This window comes from Monodon monoceros, unplaced genomic scaffold (assembly GCF_005190385.1).
Source record: "Monodon monoceros isolate NGI ecotype Baffin Bay Population unplaced genomic scaffold, NGI_Narwhal_1 Super_Scaffold_4, whole genome shotgun sequence".
Lineage (NCBI taxonomy): Eukaryota > Metazoa > Chordata > Mammalia > Artiodactyla > Monodontidae > Monodon > Monodon monoceros.
This window is the reverse complement of record NW_021703781.1, coordinates 50,289,375-50,302,053: the sequence shown is the minus strand read 5'-3', so window position 1 is coordinate 50,302,053 and position 12,679 is coordinate 50,289,375. Positions and strand designations below refer to the sequence as shown.

General features: G+C 39.4%; 2 pseudogenes across 1 annotated transcript; both read right to left on the bottom strand.

Moving 5' to 3' along the window:
- LOC114908550 overlaps positions 1-12,679 on the bottom strand; it is a 64,708-nt pseudogene that overhangs the window by 26,052 nt on the left and 25,977 nt on the right.
- LOC114908778 lies at positions 4,270-4,745 on the bottom strand (annotated as a pseudogene). Its single transcript, XR_003797041.1, has one exon. The product of XR_003797041.1 is annotated as a non-specific lipid-transfer protein pseudogene (transcript).

The following is a 12,679-nucleotide window of genomic DNA, read 5'->3' as shown; positions in this document are numbered from 1 at the left end:
TATGTATTTCATATATTATAATATTTATATCCATTGTATGTTTAAATATTATTTAAATTTTAAAATCTTTTAAATTCAAAACTGGGGGTAATTGCACCCCTTAAGTTTATCGTATTTAAGGTCTATAATTCTGTTTTTAAAATTATTGCCTTGCGTATTTTAAAACAAATAATACAGGAAAATGTTACTTTAAGATTTTAAAATCAGGTATATTTTCAGCAAATGGTGCTGGGACAAGTAGATAACCATAAAGAAAAGAAATGAAATATGACCATTACTTCACTCCATAAGTAAAAATGAACTTTATATGCATCATAGAGCTAAATATAAACGCTAAAAGTATAAAACTTGAAAAAGAAAAGCATAAATATTTGATAGCATGTGCTGGAAAATAAATATGACACAAAAGCCCAACTCATAAGAGAAATAATCGATAAACTGGACTTCATAAAAATTTTAAACTATGCTCTTTTTTTTTTTTAAACTTCTGCTCCTTGAAATACATTCTTAGAAACCAAAAAAAGAAAGAAAAAGACACAAACCGGGAGTAAACATGTGCAACACTGAGACATGACAAAGGGATTGCATACGAAGTATATAAAGAATTGCAATAATTAAATAAAGCAAACTCAATAAAAAATAGGACTTTGAGCAAACACTATCAGTGAACACATACGAATGGCCAATCAACATATGAAAAGAAGCCAAATATCATTACTCACCGAGAAAATAGAAGTAAAACAAAATGAGATATCACTACACAACCACTTCAGTGTCTTAAAATTTAGAGGGTGCGGCGGCAAGTGCTGGAGCGTGGAAGTTGGTGGGCACGCAGACAGCGCACCCAGGTTCCATTCAGGGCCAGCGGCCACGTGCTTGCCCGCGACCCGGCCTCTTAGCCAGCACAATGCAAACCGTAAACAACACAACAGTGTGGGGAGGAGCCTTTGCCTCTCGAGCTTTCTCTGCTTAGTCTCCGGCCTCATGACGCTTCAGGCGAAGGGCCGTCTTTCTGCCCCCAGTTCCCGCGCCGCGCGGGGAACCCGCAACTGTGCCACCGGCTCCGGAGCTGAGAGCGCTGCCAGGCTGTCGCGCCAGGATGGGGGATGAGCAAGTCGGGCGCTATACCTGGTCCAGGCAGCGCCGCCCCACCTGCCCTGCGCCCTCGGAGGGGAGGCTCGTGTCACAGGTTGGACCACGTCGCACGGCGCCTCGCTGCTGCCAACCCCTAGGCACCCCCTGTGCTGCAAAAAAGCGTGTTCGGAGAGGCCACCGCTTCAGCAGTGAGGCCTGCCTCCACCCGCCGTCCGACCCTGTCTGCGCGGGATCCAGAGTTGGATTCCAGCCGGGCTGAGCCTCAGCCCGCTCGGGCACTATGGGCACCACCAGCCAGCGGAAAGGGGTGTGGCTTCACGGGGTGGCCCCAAGGTCCCAACCTTTAACCCCTGATCCCCGCCCCACCTTCCACGTGGGGCGAGTCAGACATCTGACACGCGCCTGCAAGCCCTTACACGGAAGAGCGAGAAAACCTCCAGCGTTAGCACACCGGACAATCAGTTCCACCAAAGTTAACGACGATGCTTTAAATGTTTTATTTTCTTCGCTTTAAAAATATTTACAGATCTGAAATCTCTCCCCATTCGCCCCTACCCATACTCAGGACAAGAGAAACGGAAAGAGGCGTTGAGATGATTGTTCAAAGCCCCCAAGGGCCGGCTTGGCCGGCCATGTGTGCGGGTACATAAATACAGGTGTGTATGTGGGCAGAGGCGTGTACTTGGTTTGGTGTTTTTCTGATTTTTTTTCCCCTACCAGTCAATATCGTTCTGGCCAAAACTCCCTTTCCCACCACCACCCAAGAACAGCCCCTCCAAAATGGTTTTCAAAACGTATTGGATTGTTTTGGGTAGAACGAGGTGATCTGGCTGGAGGAATGCCAATAAATACCAGAAACAATCAAAACAAAAAATAGGGCAGAGGCCATAAATAAGAAATAATAAATTAAAAATAAAATAAAATAAAATTTAAGAACACTAACAACGGCAAGTGTTGGAGGGTACCTACCTCCAGCAATTGGAACTTTCATATATTGCTAGTAGGAGGGAAAAATGTCACAGCCGTATTAGAAAACAGTTTGGTGGGTTTTTTAAATAAAGTTAAACTTTAAATAAAGTTAAACATTTAACTTAACTTATTTAAACTTTAAATAAAGTTAAACATTTAACTTTAAACTCCCACTCCTCAGTATTTACCCAAAAGAAATGAAAATTTATGTCCACACAAAAACCTGTATCAAATGTTTAAAGCACCCTGGGGATGAAACAGTTTCTGAATTTAACATCACGGGTCACACTGCATGGGGCAGGTTGGTGGGGATAAGGTCAATGTATCTCTGGATCTCATGCACCACAGCATCCATGTGGCTCCCGTCCTGCATGCAGGGACTCTGGTGTCTGCCAATCACACAGTCAATCTCTTTCTGGACTTTAGCTGATAAGACACAAGTGAGACTGATGGAAAAACAGGAAAATACATACCACATTTGCATACCAATTAAGAGTTAAAGCTCTGTGAAGGTGTTCCAACATCATTATAAACATGAGTTACAGGCCCAGAAGGACACCTAGACATACAGAATGAGTTGCCATAATATAGGTACAAATGACTTTCATACAAGCTAGGCTTTGAGATATATCTGTGCACACCTATATATTAGCATACAGGATCATTAATACAAATAGAAATTATGAAATGCTTCAAATATAAATATTACATTTTTTTTTGAGGAAGAGCTATTTTAATTTTCTATTAAACATTCTTCCAAAAACATTATTTTACCCCCCATCTTACCGAGTTATTAGAAATAACATTAGCATGAGAAAAACTAGGAAGGTAAAAATAGGGAAAACACATCACATGCCAAAGTCTGATATGAAATTTACCTTTAAAAAAAAAAGGAATAAAAAGTAGTATTCCTTTAAATTGAATTTAAAAAACTAGGAAGGGGCTTCCCTGGTGGCGCAGTGGTTGAGAGTCCGCCTGCCGATGCAGGGGACGCGGGTTCGTGCCCCGGTCCGGGAGGATCCCACGTGCTGCGGAGCAGCTGGGCCCGTGAGCCGTGGCCGCTGGGCCTGCGCGTCCGGAGCCTGTGCTCCGCAGAGGGAGAGGCCGCAGCAGTGAGAGGCCCGCGTACCACAAAAAAAAACAAAAAACAAAACTAGGAAGGTAAATTAAATGTGCCTTGTTCAACTAAACATATGAAAAGGGAAAATTATAACAAAGGAAGGAGAGTTTTACAAATTTAATTAAATTAATACGAGATTATAATTTGAAAACTGTGCATCTCAAAGCAAACTTTATTTGTTCAATTATTTTTAACAACAGTGTTTTATGATTCTAATACATTGATTTTTTTCCAAGAAGGAAACTCACTTAAAAATATTTTTGTTTTAAAAAATAGGCCTTTTTTCAGCTATATATTTTTTCTCCCCAGCCTTGATCATATTTCTTTGATTTGGGAAGAAAATACTGTTTTGATGGCATGAAATGCAAAACTGTAAAGATCTTTTTAAAAAAAATCCCAGTACAGAATTTTATAAATTATCAGTGGAAAACAGATTAAGGTCATTAAGTGCACAACACTAATTACTGGCCAGCTACTGGTATTGTTTCTTCCCTAGTTCTCCCAAGGAAAACTTAAATTGAGTCTTCAGCAGAATAATCCTCAAATATACTTTTTTTTTTTTTTCTTTTTTTGCGGTACGCGGGCCTCTCCCTGTTGTGGCCTCTCCCGTTGCGGAGCACAGGCTCCAGACGCACAGGCTCAGCGGCCACGGCTCACGGGCCCAGCCGCTCCGCGTCATGTGGGATCCTCCCGGACCGGGGCACGAACCCGCGTCCCCTGCATCGGCAGGCGGACTCTCAACCACTGCGCCACCAGGGAAGCCCCTCAAATATACTTTATAAGCAAAATGAGAGCTTTTGTTTACAGAGTTTTTGGATTTTGCTATTCCTAATTTTATTCTGCCCCAAACCACAATTACCATATTAACTTTGTGATGCACAGTTGTACGCAATTCAGCAAAGCAGTAGTACACCATCAGGTTCTATTCACCCAGAGCTTAGGAAAAACAGGATTGGTCACACCCATTTAAAAACAAATACGCTATTTGCCAATGTGTAGTTTCAATCTAAGTTCTGACAATGAAATATATGGACATATATCTATATATCTCATCTTGATTTTCAAAGTTAAGCAAAGAGAGTTCTTCACAGCTTAGCTTTGCCTGGCTGAAGATGATTTTGTAACTTCATAGCCAGATCCATGTTGCCAGTGATTTTCAATTTACCTTGAAAGAAGGCCGACTAGAGGATTCATTTTACCAGTCATCAAAGCCAGTAAGTCCGAGTCAGCCATTGCAATTGTGCAGTCGCCTTTCTTATCTGAATTAGGGAGCCCTGATCCTTTGCCATTCTTCACATCCACCACCCTGGTGGCTTCTTTACCTCCAGGGCCATCCTTCACCTTGAAGGCAAAAATACCACCAATTTTCTTCACACACTGCTCCCCTTCCTCTTCAAGCTTCTTCTCAATCTCCTTAAAGACAAGATTTGCCTTAAATCCATCAACTGCAGAGCTGGTTGGAGCAGCCTCAATTTGATGAGCTCTAAAAGAACTAGCAGCTTCAGGAAAACCCATCTTGTACAGCGTGACCACTACTGCTCCTCCGATGCCTAAATTATGCTGCAGAGCAACCTTTGCACCAGGAACTTGCCTTTTTACGGCTTCCTAAATATTACATTATTAACTCAAGAAATTACTGTCCTCACAGAAAGAAAAAACAGGAATCAAGTATTAATTTCACTTTAAAAATCAAATTCTGTAACTGATGTATATGTATGTATGGTTTGTGTGACTGTACATGTGTTGTGTATTTATTTGCAACTTTCAATGCTATCTTCTTTAATCCTCATACTCCTCCCAAAGGTGGCCACTTTGAAACATTCTAGCAGTTTCTTCTGAAATTTAAATTTCATATTTATAAATAATTACTAGGGCTTCCCTGGTAGTGCAGTGGTTAAATAATCTGCCTGCCAATGCAGGGGACACAGGTTTGAGCCCTGGTCCGGGAATATCCCACATGCCGTGGAGCAACTAAGCCCGTGCGCCACAACTACTGAGCCTGCGCTCTAGAGCCTGCGAGCCACAACTACTGAGCCCACATGCCTAGAGCCCATGTTCTGCAACAAGAGAAGCCACCGCAATGAGAAGCCCTCGCACCGCAATGAAGAGTAGCCCCCACTTGCCACAAGTAGAGAAAGCCTGCACACAGCAATGAAGACTCAATGCAGCCAAAAATAAATAAAATAAATTTATTTTAAAAATTACTACTTTTATTTCCTGAGTTATCCATTTTTAGACAATGTATAATGACTTTCTGGTAAGTGAGATGAGGGCTTACATCTCAACCACCACCCCATACAAAATAAGTGCCCACAAACAGATACACACACACACACACACACACACACACACACACACACAACTTCCCCTCACTCAATTTTCTGCAATATATTTATATCAATTTTTTATTATATCACTATTCATTGTTTATATCATTATGACTATGTAAATACTGTACATTGTAAGACAACTATGATTATGTTGACTCTTTTGTACATTCTTGGTCTTTTAACACGTATTTCAATTCCTAATTTTTAGATGCCAATTTAGAATTATTGCAAATGCTCAGGCAGATGTTTCAAACTCTTAGTAATTAATTTTCTAATTACTGAGAAGCCTCAATTTATCATTTCTCTTTTGTTCTTGGTGTCTCCTCTCCCAACTGCTTTATCCACCTAGTCCATTTTGAAATAGATGTTTTCTAAACCTTGTGCCCAGCACCCTCTATGAAACCTCCATTTTCCTACATGAGATCTCCTGACTCTTCAGGAATAACTCTCATTTGTAATTAATTTATCATCATTTCAATGGGGTTCTGACCTAGAAAAACATAATTTGCTTAAAGATAATTTTTTTAAAAATTGTTCATAAAAGTTAAAACTATTGCCCTGAAAGGAAATTCTTACGGCAAACACCATTTTTCTGGACTCAGACTTCTGGAATAATAAAATTCCTTTTGAAGTGTGACATAAGTACAAAAAAAGAAAATTACAGGCCAATATTCCTGATGAACATAGATGCAAAAATTCTCAACAGAATGCTAGCAAACTGAATACAAGAGCACATAAGAAGGATCACACACCGGGCTTCCCTGGTGACGCAGTGGTTAAGAGTCCGCCTGCCAATGCAGGGGACACGGGTTTGAGCCCTGGTCCGGGAAGATCCCACATGCCGTGGAGAAACTAAGCCATACGCCACGACTACTGAGCCTGCGCTCTAGAGCTGGCGAGCCACAGCTGCTGGGCCCGTGAGCCACAACTGCTGAAGCCCACGTGCCTGGAGTCTGTGCTCCGCAGCAAGAGAGGCCACTGCAGTGAGAGGCCCACGCACCACAATGAAGAGTAGCCCCTGCTCGCCTCAACTTGAGAGAGCCCGCGCACAGCAGCGAAGACCCAACAGAGCCAAAAATAAATAAATAAAATAAATAAATTTTAAAAAAAATTTAAAAAAAAAGAAGGATCACACACCATGATTAAGCCAGATTTATCCTTGAGATATATGGGTGGTTCAAAATATGCAAAACAATAAATATGATGTACCACATTAATAAAGGATAAAAATCATACCGTCATCTCAATAGATGGAGAAAAAACATTAGACAAAATTTAACATCCTTTCATGATAAAAACTCCTCCCAACAAATTATGTATAGAAGGAATGTATCTCAACAAAATAAAGGAATGTATCTCAACATATATGACAAGCCCAGGGCTAACATACTCAACGGTGAGGGGAGTGACATCAGCATTACAGCAGTGTGAGACACTCCCTTTGTCCCCACCTTCAATCTACAACCAGTTAAACGTCCATAACTCAACAAAGGGAACTCTGCCCAACACATGAGGATGCCAGAAAATTCCACACATCTCTACATTTAAAGGTGGGTGGATTGGAACACATAGAGGAGGCAGAATGGAGGGAACAGGTGAGGCAATGCCTGAGATCCTGGCACCCAGTCATGGCATCTAAGCCCACAGCCCCAGAGAATCCAGGAGTAGCGGGGGGGGGGGGGGCATTGCACACAATTCTGACCTCCCAGTCACAACAGCACCCACAGCCACAGGGAACTGAGAAGTGGCAGCAGGACCTGTGACTCTGTCCCTTCAGCTGTGGAAGCACCTCCAACTCTGGACCCCCACCCTCCCACCCACAGCAGCAGCACCCATGAACCTGAAAACCCCTAATGCAGCAGAGGTGACCATAGCTCCAACTGCCCTCCAACTCCCACCCTCCCCCCTCGGCAGTGAAGCCCACAGCCCAGACGACCCTGGACAAGGTGCCTGCCTTTCTGGTGCCCCAGGCGGCAATGCCAGCAATAGCAGTGACACTAGCAAGAGCAAGGCACCAGTGACAGTGAGGGCACCGAACAACACCTCTGGCAAAGGCAGTGGGGTGGAAAGTGCCAATTCTCAAATATAGCCAGAGGCAGCTGAAGTAAGAGAAACCAAAAACCTGTGTTATAGTGTCATCTACTGAAAACAAACAAAAAGGCCTCCAATTACAAGCCTGTTGAATTGTTAGAAACAAGTTTAAAAGAAAGACAAAGCACCTTTACCTAATGAAGAACGGTGTTTGCTACTTCAAATGCACCAGTAGAAGAACAACTCATCAAGCACCATCGTAACAATGGCATAAAAATTCTCCAGAAGCCAAACTGAAAATTACAGAATATTGACATCTAATTGATAGACAATTCAAGAGAGCTGTCATGAAGAAACTCATACTCAACATGATACAGCAAAACTCAGATAGGCAGTTCAATGAGCTAAGGAATGAAATTAATGAATAGAAAGAATACCTTACCAAAGAGACTGAAACATTAAAAAAAAAAAATCTGGAGCTGAAGCATGCAATAAATGAGATGAAGAACACATTATAAAGCAGGCGTCCCCAGCCCCTGGGCCACCTGTTAGGAATTGGGCCGCACAACAGGAAGTGAGTGGTGGGCCAGTGAGCGAAGCTTCATCTGCCGATCCCCATCGCTCCCCATCACTCACATGACTGCCTGAACCATCACCCACTGCCCCCATTCGTGGAAAAACTGTCTTCCACGAAACCCGTCCCTGATGCGAAAAAGGTTGGGGACCGCTGTTATAAAGCATTGGAAATAGGGCATCCCATGGAAGAGAGAATTAGGGAGCCCGAAGATAGAAATCTAGACATGATTCTGGTTGAAGAGGAGAGAGAAATAGGGTGTTAAAAAAAATTGAAGAAATTCTAAAAGAACTATTGGAATCCATTAGGAAGGACAACATAAGGATAATGGGTATCCCGCAAGGAGAAGAGAGGGAGAAGGGAACAGAGAGTTCATTTAAAGAAATAATAACTGAGAACTTCGTAAACCTGGGAAAGGAACTGGATATATAAGTGCGTGAAGCTAAGAGAACACCTAATTACCTCAATGCAAAAAGACCTTCTCCAAGACACATTATATTAAAACTGCCAAAAGTCAATGACAAAGAAATCCCCATATGCTGTTGGTGGAAATGTAAACTGGTTCAGCCACTATGGAAAAGAGTATGGAGATTTCTAATGAAATTAAGAATAGAACTACTATAGGATCCAGCTATTTCATTTCTGGGTATTTATACAAAAAATATGAAAACACTTATTTAAAAAGATATATGCACCGCTATGTTCACTGCAGCATTAAAATAGCCAAGATATGGAAACAACCTATGTGGCCATAAACAGATGAATGGATAAAGATGATGTGGTATATATATAATGCAATACTACTCAGTGAAAGAAAGAGAGAGAGAGAGAGAGATAAAGAAAGAAAGAAAGGAAGGAAGGAAGGAAGGAAGGAAGGAAGGAAGGAAGGAAGGAAGGAAGGAAGGAAGGAAGGAAAGAAGGAAGGAGGGAGGGAGGGAGGGAGGGAGAAAGGAAGGAAAGAAAGAAATCTTGCCATTTGCAACATGGGTAGACCTTGAGGGTATTTGCTAAGTGAAATGAGCCAGAGAAAGACAAATACTGTATGCTTCCATTCACATGTGGAATATACAAACAAACAAACAAAACAAAAACAAAAACATAGATACACAGAACGGAGTAGTGGTTACCAGAAGGGAAGCAGAGTGAAGGGAGGGCAAGATGGGTAAAGGGGGTCAACTGTACAGTGAACGGATGGAAACTAAACTTTTGGTGGTGAGCACACTGCAGTGTATACAAAATGTGATGTTGTACACATGGAACATATATAATGTTATAAACCAATGTTACCTCAGTAAAGCATTTAATTTTAAAATAAATAAATAAGTAAAGGGAAGAGTGGATGGTTAACCAAAAAAAAGGTAAAATGCTATAAGCTATTCTTTTTTTTAAGAGGTAAAATATATTAGCTGTATAATAGTATTTATTTAAAACCATTTATAATTTTTAATGAATATTGGAGACCAAATGAAATGTATAGCATGATGTTTTTAATCCAGTGTGAGTGGGAAACAAATAGTACATGAAATTATGACCCCACCATTTTGTTCCTGCTCTTTTGAGCCAGAACCTTTTAACTCTCAGTTTATTAAGGAATATTTTAACCCAATTATACCAACATTGATGGATTTTTATCAAAAGGTGTTTTCTGATATTATCCCAATTAAGCAAATATAATTCTTTCATTAATATTACTATAAGCTATTCTTGTAAGATCAGGAACCAGAAAGGGATGCCTACTCTCCCCACTTTTATTTAACATAGTACTAGAAGTCCTAGCCAAAGCATTAGACAAGAAAAATAAAGGCATCCATTTTGTAAAGGAAGAAGTTAAATTGTCTCTATTTACAATGATAGGATCTTACATATAGAAAATCCTAAAGACTACACCAAAAACTGTTAGAACTAATAAACAAATTCAGTAAAATAGCAAGATACAACTCAGTGTATAAAAATCAGTTATGTTTCTATATACTAACAATGAACTATCTGAGAGAGAAATGATAAAAATAATCCACTTATAAAACCATCAAAAAGAATAGAACACTTAGTAATAAATCTGACCAAAGAGGTGAAAGATCTGTACATCAGAAACTATAAAACACTGATTAAAAAGAATTGAAGAGAACACAAATAAAAAGATATCCTGCAGTCATGGATTAGAAGAATGAATATTCTCTAAATGTCCACATTACCTAAAGCAATCTACTGATTCAATGTAATCCTTATCAAAATTCTAATGACATTTTCACAGAAATAGAAAAAGGAATCTTAAAATTCATATGGAACCACAAAAAAACCTTGAACAAGCCAAACAATCTTAAGAAAAACAAAGCTGGAGGCACCAAACTTTCTGATTTTGAACTATATTACAAAGATACAGTAATAAAAACAGTAGAATACTGGCATAAAAACAGACACATAGATCAATGGAACATAATGAATACAGCAGAAATACAGATGGTCCCCAACTTATGACAGTACCATTTACAGTTTTTTCCACTTTACAATGGTAGAAAAGCCATATGCATTGAGTAGAAACTGTACTTGGAATTTTGAATTTTGGTCCTTTCTTAGACTAGCAATACGCAGTATGATACTCTCTCATAATGCTGGGCGGCAGCAGCAAGCCACAGCTCCCAGTCAGCCATGCAATCATGTGGATAAACAACCAATACATTTACAACCACATTCTGTACCCATACAACTATTCTGTTTCTCACTTTCAGTACAGTATTCAATAAATTACATGAGATATTCAATGTTTATAATAAAATAAACTTTGTGGCAGGTGATTTTGCACAACTATAGACTAACGTATGTGTTCTGAGCATGTTTAAGGTAGGCTGAACTAAACTATGCTATTTAGTAGGTTAGATGTATTAAGCACATTCTTGACATACAACATTTTCAACTTAAAATGGGTTCACTGGGATGTAACCCCATTGTAAGTTGAGAAAGATCTGTAAATCCAGGTATCTACAGTCACTCTCTTTGACAAGGGTGCCAAGAATACACAGTGGGAAAATGATAGTCTCCTCAATAAATGGTGCTGGGAAAACTGGATATTCACATAAAAAAGAATATAATTTGATCCTTATCTTACACCATTCATAAAAATTAATTCAAAATGGCTTAAAGACTTAAATGTAAGACCTCAAATCATAAAGCTCCTAGTAAAAAACATAGGGGAAAAGTTCCTTGACATGGTCTTGACAATAATTTTTGATATGACACCAAAAAACACACAGGCAATAAAAGCAAAAATAAACAAGTAAGACTACATCAGTATAAAAAAGCTTCTACACAGGAAAAGGAACAACCAACAAAATGAAAAGGCAACCTACAGAATGGGAGAAAATATTTGTGAAATACATCTGACAAGGTGTTAATATCCAAATTATATAAGGAACTCAAACAACTCAATATCTAATAATAATAACAGTAATAATAACCCAATTAAAATGGGTAAAAGACCTGAATAAACATTTTTCCAAAGAAGATGTACAAATGGCCAACAGGTATACGAAAAGGTACTCGACATCAGGGAAATGAGATATCACCATACACCTGTTAGTATGGCTATTACCAAAAAGACAAGAGATAACAAGTATTAGTGAGGATGTAGAAAAAAGGAAACCCTTATACCCTGTTGATGGAAATGTAAACTGGTACAGCCATCATGGAAAACAGCATAAAAGTTCCTCAAAAAATCAAAACCAGAACTACCATATGATCCAACAATTTCACTTCTGGGTATATATCCAAAGGAAATGAAATCAGTATCTCAAAGAGATATCTGCATTCCCATGTTCACTGCAACATTATTCACAATAGCCAAGATATGGAAACAACCTAAGTGTCTATCAATGGGTAAACAGATAAAGAAAAGATGATGTATACAACAGAATATTATTCAGCCAATAAAGGTGAAAATCCTGCCATTTGCAACAACGTGAATGAACCTGGAGGATATTATGCTAAGAAAAAGTAAGCCAGACACAAAAAGACAAATACTGCATGATCTAACTTACATGTGAAATATAAAAAAGTCAAACTCATAGAAACAAAGAGTGGAGGGATGGCTGTCAGAGGCTGGGGTGGGGGAAATGGGGAGATGTTGGTCAAAGGGTACAAACTTTCAGTTATAATATGAACAAGTTCTGGGGATCTAAAGTATCAATACAACATGGTGAGCATAGTTAACAATGCTGTATTGTATACTTGAACTTTGCTAAGAGTAGTTAATTAGCTTGATTGTGGAAATCATTTTGCAATTTGATTTCACAGTATGAAATCATGTTGTATACCTTAAATATATAAATTTATATTTGTTAATTATATCTCAATAAAATGGGAAAAAATAAAGTTGTTCAAAAAGGGAAAAAATTCCTTTAGGCACTTCTTTTGTCTAAATAGCATAGATCTTTTTCTAAATCTAACCTTGTAAAGAACTTCCCAGACTGGAAATTTTCTCAGCCTTTCTTGCCAAATTTCTAGAATTTATGCTATACTTCAACAAATATAGTTCCCATCTTCCCTACCCTAGCATTAGAATGCTGC